The 8959-nt window shown below is 37.9% G+C and overlaps 1 long non-coding RNA gene across 2 annotated transcripts in view; it reads left to right on the top strand.

Annotated features, from left to right (window-relative positions):
- Positions 1-8275, top strand: part of LOC127064733 (uncharacterized) — a 220390-nt gene extending 212115 nt beyond the window's left edge. Inside the window, exons 6-7 of one of the 2 annotated variants that reach the window (XR_007781812.1) lie at positions 1417-1732; positions 7668-8275. This is a non-coding gene — a long non-coding RNA (uncharacterized LOC127064733). The remainder of the gene's footprint in view (positions 1-1416; positions 1733-7667) is intronic. The other variant, XR_007781811.1, reaches the window with a different exon arrangement.
- Positions 8276-8959: the final 684 nt, after the last annotated feature.

Genomic DNA, 8959 nt, shown 5'->3' on the forward strand with positions numbered 1-8959 from the left:
CGCGCGATAGATCTTGTTAGTATATTCGAGAAAATTCATTTCAGAAGTACAGTTAAGACTTCGAAGAAAGTTTAAGACTTCCTTTCTTAATTCATCTTTTACTTGGCTATTAGTTACACGTCGTTCTTTTATCTTTTACATCTAAATTTCTGTAGAACAGCAATCGAGATGAATTTCTAGGGAGAGACTTATAAAATATGGAAATGAGAAATATTTTTTATCATGGATAATAATAACAACAAGTTTGACGAGTCGTCACCGTCATCCGCTCGTATCCTCTTGTGATCGATGTATTCACGTCAAGAGTTGCTGGCTGATGTTTTTGCACGTCCGCGTGCGCGCACGATAGAGAGAAAAAGAGAAAGAGAGACAAAGAGACAGAGAAACAGAGAAACAAAGAGAGAAAGAGAGAGAGAGAGAGATTTCGTTCGATTGCTCGAAACTCGTGAAACGGAGTGCGTTTTCTCGTTCGACAAACACACGTGTTACGCGTGTATATGTGCACGCGTCTGACCGCTACAGACCTCGCCCGTAAATACTGTGTTTGACATTGCTCGACCGCCGTGCAGCGCATTAACATGCAGCCGTGTCAAAACGAAAGTAAATTTGATATTATACGCGCGTTGCCGTTTAATCGAACAACAAGCCAAAGCTAAATCCCTCGGCTGTGACTTTTTCTATGTCGAAATTGGCAGAGCGTGAATATCATTCTTGAAAAGAATTCTCAATTCGACCGTATAAAATAAAAAATTTGCTTCGAAGAAAATTATACGATTGAGTTTAAGACGTATCATTTTGTTAAAATAGAATAGAGCTTATACAAAAGTTTAAAGGGCGTTTCAAATGTTATATATAATTTAATGCTTTTATGCAAATATTTATTAAATTTGTCCATGTCGAGACAATGGTACTATTTTTCTTTCGTACAGTTCGATAGAATTCTATAGTATTATATTCAATTATATTTCAGCACATAAATAAAAAGAGGATATTTTTTTGTCTAAAACAGTCTTTGTTTCATATCTCTATGACTTTTCGTTTATTCAAGATATATCAATGTATAATATCAATAAACATGTGATGAGTAATAAGGTGAGTAAGCGTCGTAATAGATAAGAAAAACTATTTACATGAGTCAGATTGTGTACATATTAATTCCACGAATTAACGAAGGGCGTTTTATTGATCTTTGGATACAATAGTTTTTACTTACTTTTGTTTATATGAAAATATCTTCAGAATATTTCTTACAAAATCATATTCTTTGCACGCTCACCTCTATTCGCTAAAAGTAAACATTCCATGTATACATATACCTACATACATTATACATTTAACGATGTAAGACAAACAATTTGTTTTTCACGCAGTGTCAAGTTCTTAGAAATTGATACCACGTGATTTGTGTGTTTACAGAGGGATATAGTTTCTTACGGATTGCCATTTAAGATCCGATCTTCGAGATCAGTCGGTGATGAAGTAACTTGGCAGTCGCTATCGCGACGCTACTAATACACCTCATGATAATGCCGAAGCGAAAGTTACACTATGTAGTAACAGCAAATTGGTCAAAGGGTTGGTTGCAAACTGAAATGGAGAGCGTGGTCGGACGTCGGCTGTATTCAACGTCTCTGGTAGGGTACGACGACACTACTGGCTGCCGTGAACCCTTCGCCGAAGCCACCGGTGTACTTGCCAGAGAGTGCTTTTCATCTCCGTAAATGGACCGGCGGTAAAGCAATTTTGGTACATTACCTATACCTGCTTCTCTCCGTTCTCCTTACTGTCAAGCTCTCGCTCTTCTCTTCTTCTCTTCTCTTCTCTTCTCTTCTCTTGTCTCACTCTCTCTCTCTCTCTTTTTTTTCACCAACCACGCTTCTATCTCCTCTACTTTCATCTCGTACCGTCCAAGACCTCTCGATCGTGAAAAGAACTTGATTTCGATAAGAAATATTTCGAACGGAGGACTAGAGAGCAAAGAAAGATGCTTCCGATGTTTCGTGAAATCAAATACCCTCTCTGATCTTCTCTCTCGTTCTACCTATGACAGATCAAGTTAGATGATAAAGGACTATAAAAAAAATTAAACGAGATGAGGTCATAGATAAGACGTTTCGAGAATGTAATTCGTTTTCGATAATATCGATTCATAAATCGTAAGTTAGATCGGTCGAGTAGTTCTCCATTTTGGATAGAAAGATTGAGAGAGGAGGAGAAAGAGAAGAACGATGAATGATATTTTTTATTTAGTCGAGTAGGACGATTCGCGGCGCGCCGATTCGTTGGTAAATCAGTCTCGTCCGTAATGCATCGCAAGAGCTATATCTCGACGATGCAGCTTGTGGTAGTGCACAATGGCCGTTTGTCATCTCGGCGAAATCGTTATACGACGACATGCCACCAGTCTTCACATGGATTTGATGCTGCTGGTAGGGTGGTATTTGCGAAGGGAGAAGAACTTTTGTGCACACACTTTGTGGTCGTCAAGAAAAGGGGTAAAAGTTGCCTTTGTAGCGTTGCACGGACGCAAAGGCAAGGAAGAAGGGAGTTCGTTTGGTAGGGCGTCATTGTAGCGACGACCAGTCCTGTTACACCCGGAGGTGGTTTACCATCCTCGTGATAACAAGAATCTTTATTTTTCTCTCTCTTTCTCTCGGGAACCACCTTGTCTTCGCAAATAGGGATTGTCATTCAAAAATAAATCGTACTAGTCCCAAGCCCTCCAATTGGGCTTATGCAGCTTATCGTTGCCTTTAAAGGGACTCGATAAACCGCGTTTTCATAATACACCCTTCGTTCTCGTTATCGGTATGCTACCTTTCTATGGTGGTAAGTATTGTACTCGATACGAATGACGTACACACGTAGAAGTTTAATAATCATCAGTGACACAGAAAGAAGAAGATACTCGGTTTCTCTCGCGAATGTTAGATATAGAGTATGAAAACAGACAATGATAGTATTCTACAGCAGCGTTTTTAATCGTTTTACCATGTTACCCGATAATTTTATTACTGATAACTCGTTTATAACGATATCACGATCTAAATGTTTTTGATATAAAATTTTTTTAAATCTGATAAACTAGAGTCACTGTATACAGGTATTATTTTAAGAACATGTTATTACGGTATTGTCGTAAACTCGGCAGAATATTTTATGAAAACTTTCTGGAAATCTTAAAATAAATGAATTACTTTCTTCACCGTGATATAAGACAGTAGCTATCGTTTTATGACCCATTAAAAATTCGATATTACCCAATGTTAATCTTTGGATCGAGAAACGATCTTCTACAGTATATAGATAGCTATCATCACATTATTATTATTTGCGAAGTTATACATTAGATTTTTCATTTATTTGAATCTATCTACGTTCGTCTTATCGAACAGGATGAATAAATTTGTAGGTTTATTTACATACACATTTTGCATATCCATTTTGACAGGGTCCATATATTTTTCATTGTGATGGATATATCTTTATTATATCGTTATCATTCGCCATAACTCCTTGTCTTCCATATTACTTATATTATAGTACTTCAAAAGCTACTATCACAGTTATTCTCGAGTCGATTCTAAGATTAATATGTAAGAAAATGCGAGGACATAAACGTAAGCGTTGGCGAATGTATAATGGGAATCTTTGTTAATTTCGTGGTCCCAGGAACGTAGTCGAGGGTAAATGCGAACGTCTATTCTGAAGGAGGGTAGCACGATTCTAATTTAAAGGCCTCGTGGCCTCGATATTTCGCGTCTCTGAACGCTCGTCCCGCGGAATCCGCTTCGTACTCACTTCCTTGTGGATCGCTCTCAAGGGAACGGACCTTCCTTCCTTCCTTCCTTCCTTCCTGCCTTCCTTTCTGACCCTTTCTTCGTGGCAGAAAGGTTGCATGGGTCACCCCTCTTTCTCTCTATATTTCTCTTTCTCTCACTCTATCACTCTTTCTCTCTCTTTCTCTTTCTCTCTCTCGATTTTAAGGGTCGTCGAAGTCTCGCCACGACTTTGCACCCTCTGCCTACACTAAAGAGCCCTACGAGCATGCAAGAGTATCTCTGGTTACACATTATGCGGTTTCCCATACTCCTCCAAGATAGTACGAACTGCCTTCCTTTGAGACGAAAGTGCTCACTGCGATGCTTCCATCGGTTCGCGTTTCATCTCTCGTCTCGTATCCATTGCCCATAATTCGAACACTTTACTTGAGAACACGATCGAATTCAAGCTCGTTGAATTTCCATTGCGAGAGATTTCACGAAAAATTTGAATTGAGAAACAGGATATTTAAAGAGGAACGAATGATACTATCATATCTTTGCACAATTGAAATTTTTTTATTGTTTGATTCTTTACTTCGTTTTCTATTCGATTAAAATATATTAATTCTAAGAACTTTGTTGTATAAAACGGTGATGAACAAGAATTTTGTTTAATACGTGTGATATTTGTTTAATATGTGTAATCTTTCTAACAGTACGAGTCATCTTCTTGGAATTAGACTCTGTGAATGAATGGCAAAACATGTAGTTTACAAACAATTGTCATTCGTGACCTGTATAAAGTTCTTAGAATACAAATTGAAGAATCAATAATAGATAGTATCTGTTTAATAAAAAATACATCTAATCAATATAAATTATTTAAATTCGACTAAATAATTCATTATTGTCTTCGCATAGGTAATAATTACGCTCTACGATTATCTTTTTCATTCTTTGTTCACTATTTGATAGATAAGAATATGAATTCAAATATTTTTTATTTGTTTACAAGTAAAATAATTTTTCTTCTAATAAGGTTAATAATGAATTTGATGATGCAATTTGTCATGTGAGGGGAGATCAAAGATCAGATATACCTAAATTGACCGATCTTGAAAAGCGTGAGGAAGAAGGCAAGATTAGGAGAAGGGACATAACACGTACTACCCTCCAGTCAAAAGGGTTTATGGCGCAGACAGAAATCCCACAGACAATGGCCGAATTAATTCCTTAAGGTCTAATCGGACTATAATGATTTTGGTCTCGGTTGCTCGGTCGAAAGGGAATTAGCTTAAGTATTTGGAATCGTCAGACTACCGGTCTCCGTCGAGTAATTAACGGTAGTTTGAGCGATGATTTAAGGATTCGATTCTGGAAAGAAAAAAAAAATTCATATAAGAATAGTAGTGTTAGTGCTGGTAAGAATAAAAAAATTGATATAACATTTCTTTCTAGCATTTTTTTGTGCGTCAAAAGTTCTGTACGAAAAAAAAATAAAAAATTTGTTTTACTAGAAAATATGATAAATTATCTTTACCATTGAAATGTTTGATTTTTGTTTGAAATTATAAGAAAGTGTAATTTTAAACTTTTATCCTCTCTCATAGAATTTTTAATTCAATAATAACTTGGAAATAAATTAACGTCAATAATAAGAGCGTGGTAAATAATAAAGATGAAGAAAAATAATTTAACAGAAATAATTTAACGGAATACATTAAATAACTTGAATAAAAATTGTAATATTTATTAGCCTTATTATGGATTTATAGACAAACTGTCAGTAGCAATTGAGGTTGGCATTTAGAGAGTGGAAATAGTTAAAAAACAATCTTTAGATACTTTGTCAAACATAAAATCATAATGTCGAACATAATCATAATAAAATCATAAGATAATCGCGAAAAATCGGTTGGAGGTAAAGCAATGTGGAGAAATAATCGTATACGACACGTTTACTCCGATACGATGCACGAAACACGCAGAACGTCCGCTTTACATATTACTTGACTTCCCTATCGTATTTATGTTAGCCCCTTAATGCGGTTCCATTTTTTGGAGGCGCGAGCACTCAACCGACAAAAAGGTTCACGATGAGTGCTTCGCACGCGAGACGACAATGAGCTTTCTTTTGAATGTAGCAACGTACATACTCCAAAATACTCAAGAAATTTCTCCGGAGCATCACGTTACCATTGCATCGAAGACCAAGCTCATTTAGGTCGATGTCTTAGAAGCTATATCTTTTCTTGAACAAAAAAGATTGCGAAAAAAGAAAAAAAGAAACAAGTTTTCTTTTTCGCTCTTTTCTTCTTTTATCCCTTTCTTTCCTATATCTCTCGCAATCTTTCTCTTTTTCTCTTCTTCTTTCTAACTCGCTTCTTTCTCACTGACTTCATACGCGATAACCCGAGGCGACAGAGCAAGGGCGATTAGCGTCCCTGCTCTCTCTTTCTCCTCCTCCTCCTCTTCCTCCTTCTTCTTCTCTTTCTTCTTCTTCTTCTTTTTCTTCTTTTCCTTCTTTTTTTCCATTTGCAAAGGAGAGAAGGAAGTTAATACGGATCCCCGTATCCCGTGGCCCATCTTGTCTTATCTGGCCTCTTATGGCCCGGTGCCTAGGGTTTAGCAGAACATATCATTTTACCCGGTAACCCAAGGGCACGGAAGAAGGAAAGACACAACGTGGGGGCGAGTAGGAAGAAACTAAAGCGGGAGGAACAAGGAAAAATAATAACGCTCGGCGAGCTGTCCTCTCGTATACACCGGGAACACAGAACCACACTCCGCTAGACATTAACGTGATAGTGCATTGTCCGTTCTTACTTGACTCTCTTTAATAGAGTACATCACATCTGAACGTCCGTGGGATCTTCGAGAGTATTACGCTTTTTCATGGAAATGTGTTTGGATTTGCGCGTTCCCATGAAAAAGGAAAGTTTTCTTTTTCTTTTTTGTTTTTATGTATTTTCTTTTTTACTTTTCTTTTCGTATTTTTTTTTTTTTTATCTTTAATTGATCAAGTCATACAATCATACAATTTTTTTTTGAGAACAATTTTACTATACGATGGAAATTAATAAGTGATTATTTTTTTATTGTTTCATTTAATAAAACGATTTGTGAAAAAGGAAGCTTGTATTTCGGTACGTGTCGTTATTGCTTCACATCCTTGTATGTTAACGATCCAATCGGTTCGCCGAGAATCGATTTATCGAAGACGAACATACGGATGTCCGAGACCTATCCTGCTTCGATCGACCGGACTAGAGAGTTCTTCGTGGTTTGTAGGTGACAGGCGATTACGCCGTACCGACCGATGGTCGTTCATCGACCAAAGAGGGTCATTGTCGTTTAGGCAGCAACGCGATCGAAGCGGTCGACGACGACGACAACAACAACGACAACGACAACGACACGAGCCCTTGCCTGTAATTATACTTCGAGTTCCGTTGTTCTCATCACAAAGGATCACTCTGTCTCACTGATACCTAACGTGCCACGAGACAACAATCACCGAGCGATAATATCCTCAGATTTTCTTAAATCAAAAGCAGGACTCGTTTCACCAGAAGATATCCACTCTTTTATAATGCAGAGAAAAAAAAACTCTTGGAGAATCCGTGAGCCAAGGGATAAGTCAAGAACGATATGCTAATTCTTCGAAATAAACGGAAATGAAAAATAAATCGACGAGAGTGCTTCGACATCGATATTACACCGTAAAAAAAATCTTGACAGCTTTCCAGCGATCTATTTTTCGAGCATGTCGTTTTATCAATGAGAATGCATTGAACTACTCGTATTTCCTTCTCTTTCTCTCAGTCTCTGTCCCCCCTCTTTCTTTCTCTCTCTCTCTCCTTCTCTCTCACTTTCTCTCTCTTTTTCTTTTTCTCTTTCCAGTTTTTTAACGTGGTCGTTGCACGCAGGTAGTACAAGCGTTGCACCACCGATCATTCGATGGAAATTCAGGCAAGACCTTCGCCGATATACATGGCAACTTGGCGCGCTTTATGGCATTCCACGGGGTACCAGGAACAAGTCTTCCATCGAAAGGGGCCACGTTTTATTTTCAAACAACAAAGGTAACGGGGGATAAGGCGGCGTACATACGAGTCGACTGGTACAAGAAAATATTTGCATACAAACGAATCACGCCGCTTTTTTTCTCGCCTCTTGCCGAGTTCGGCACGGCGTCGAATTTAGTCTCTCTCGATGGACGAATTGTAGTCGTGATCACGTTTCGATTGTTGCTAAAGATGTGTAACAATTTAATGTCACGGTTTTGTGAAAATAATATGTTGGATATCATTAACAAACAGTATTTGGAATCGATTGTTTGTATGAGATCAGATCTGTCAAATCGTCCATTTAAAATCGGCCCGTAGATCTCGATCAGTAACGAGGACGATTTGCGGAACGCTTCAGGGAAAACCACCGTTTTGTACATTAACGTGATTGGTTCCGATACGAAGCAACGAACGAGCGAACGAACGAAGCGAGTCGCATCTGCACCGGACTCGAGCGATTCCGATGACAATGGAATTTAATAAAGGGAGTGATTACGTTTACCACAAATCAGTATCGAAATGCATCGATGTGACGTTGATGTATTGTCAAATTCGAGAAGACTAGCGGCGTTCAACTCACGCAAGTCCGCCAAGATAAACCAATTCAATTACGTTCGCGAAATATATGTAGGTACCTATCTATATTTATCGCGGCAAATCGTTGAACAACGTTAACGATGACGACGAGAAGACTAACGATGAGGATAGATTCGGTTACGCGTGTTCATATATAAAGGTATGTACAAACGAAACGTGAAACCGAACGCGATCCTCTCCTCTAACGATTATGACGTGTACGTTTATCGCGCTCGTTACGATGATCGAACGAGAATCATTGGACGTCGAAAAGAACGAAAGAGAGATCGAGAATCCCCATGCGCATCTTTTCAATACGTGTAATTACGTTTTAATTAATTAACAACTTCGCATTGTTAATATCTCTTTCCTGGTCTAAAATTGAAAAAAAGAAAATTAACAAAACCCGATAGTTTTTATATCTTCGATAGATTTCATTTCATATTTTTTTATAAGCCTTTCGTTGAAAAAAATTGTAAAAAATTGCCATGTTAGCATTGTTTCCTGTTTGGAGATAACATACGGAGAGAAAGGACAGCCATAAGAAAA

Source organism: Vespula vulgaris, chromosome 6 (genome assembly GCF_905475345.1).
Source record: "Vespula vulgaris chromosome 6, iyVesVulg1.1, whole genome shotgun sequence".
NCBI lineage: Eukaryota > Metazoa > Arthropoda > Insecta > Hymenoptera > Vespidae > Vespula > Vespula vulgaris.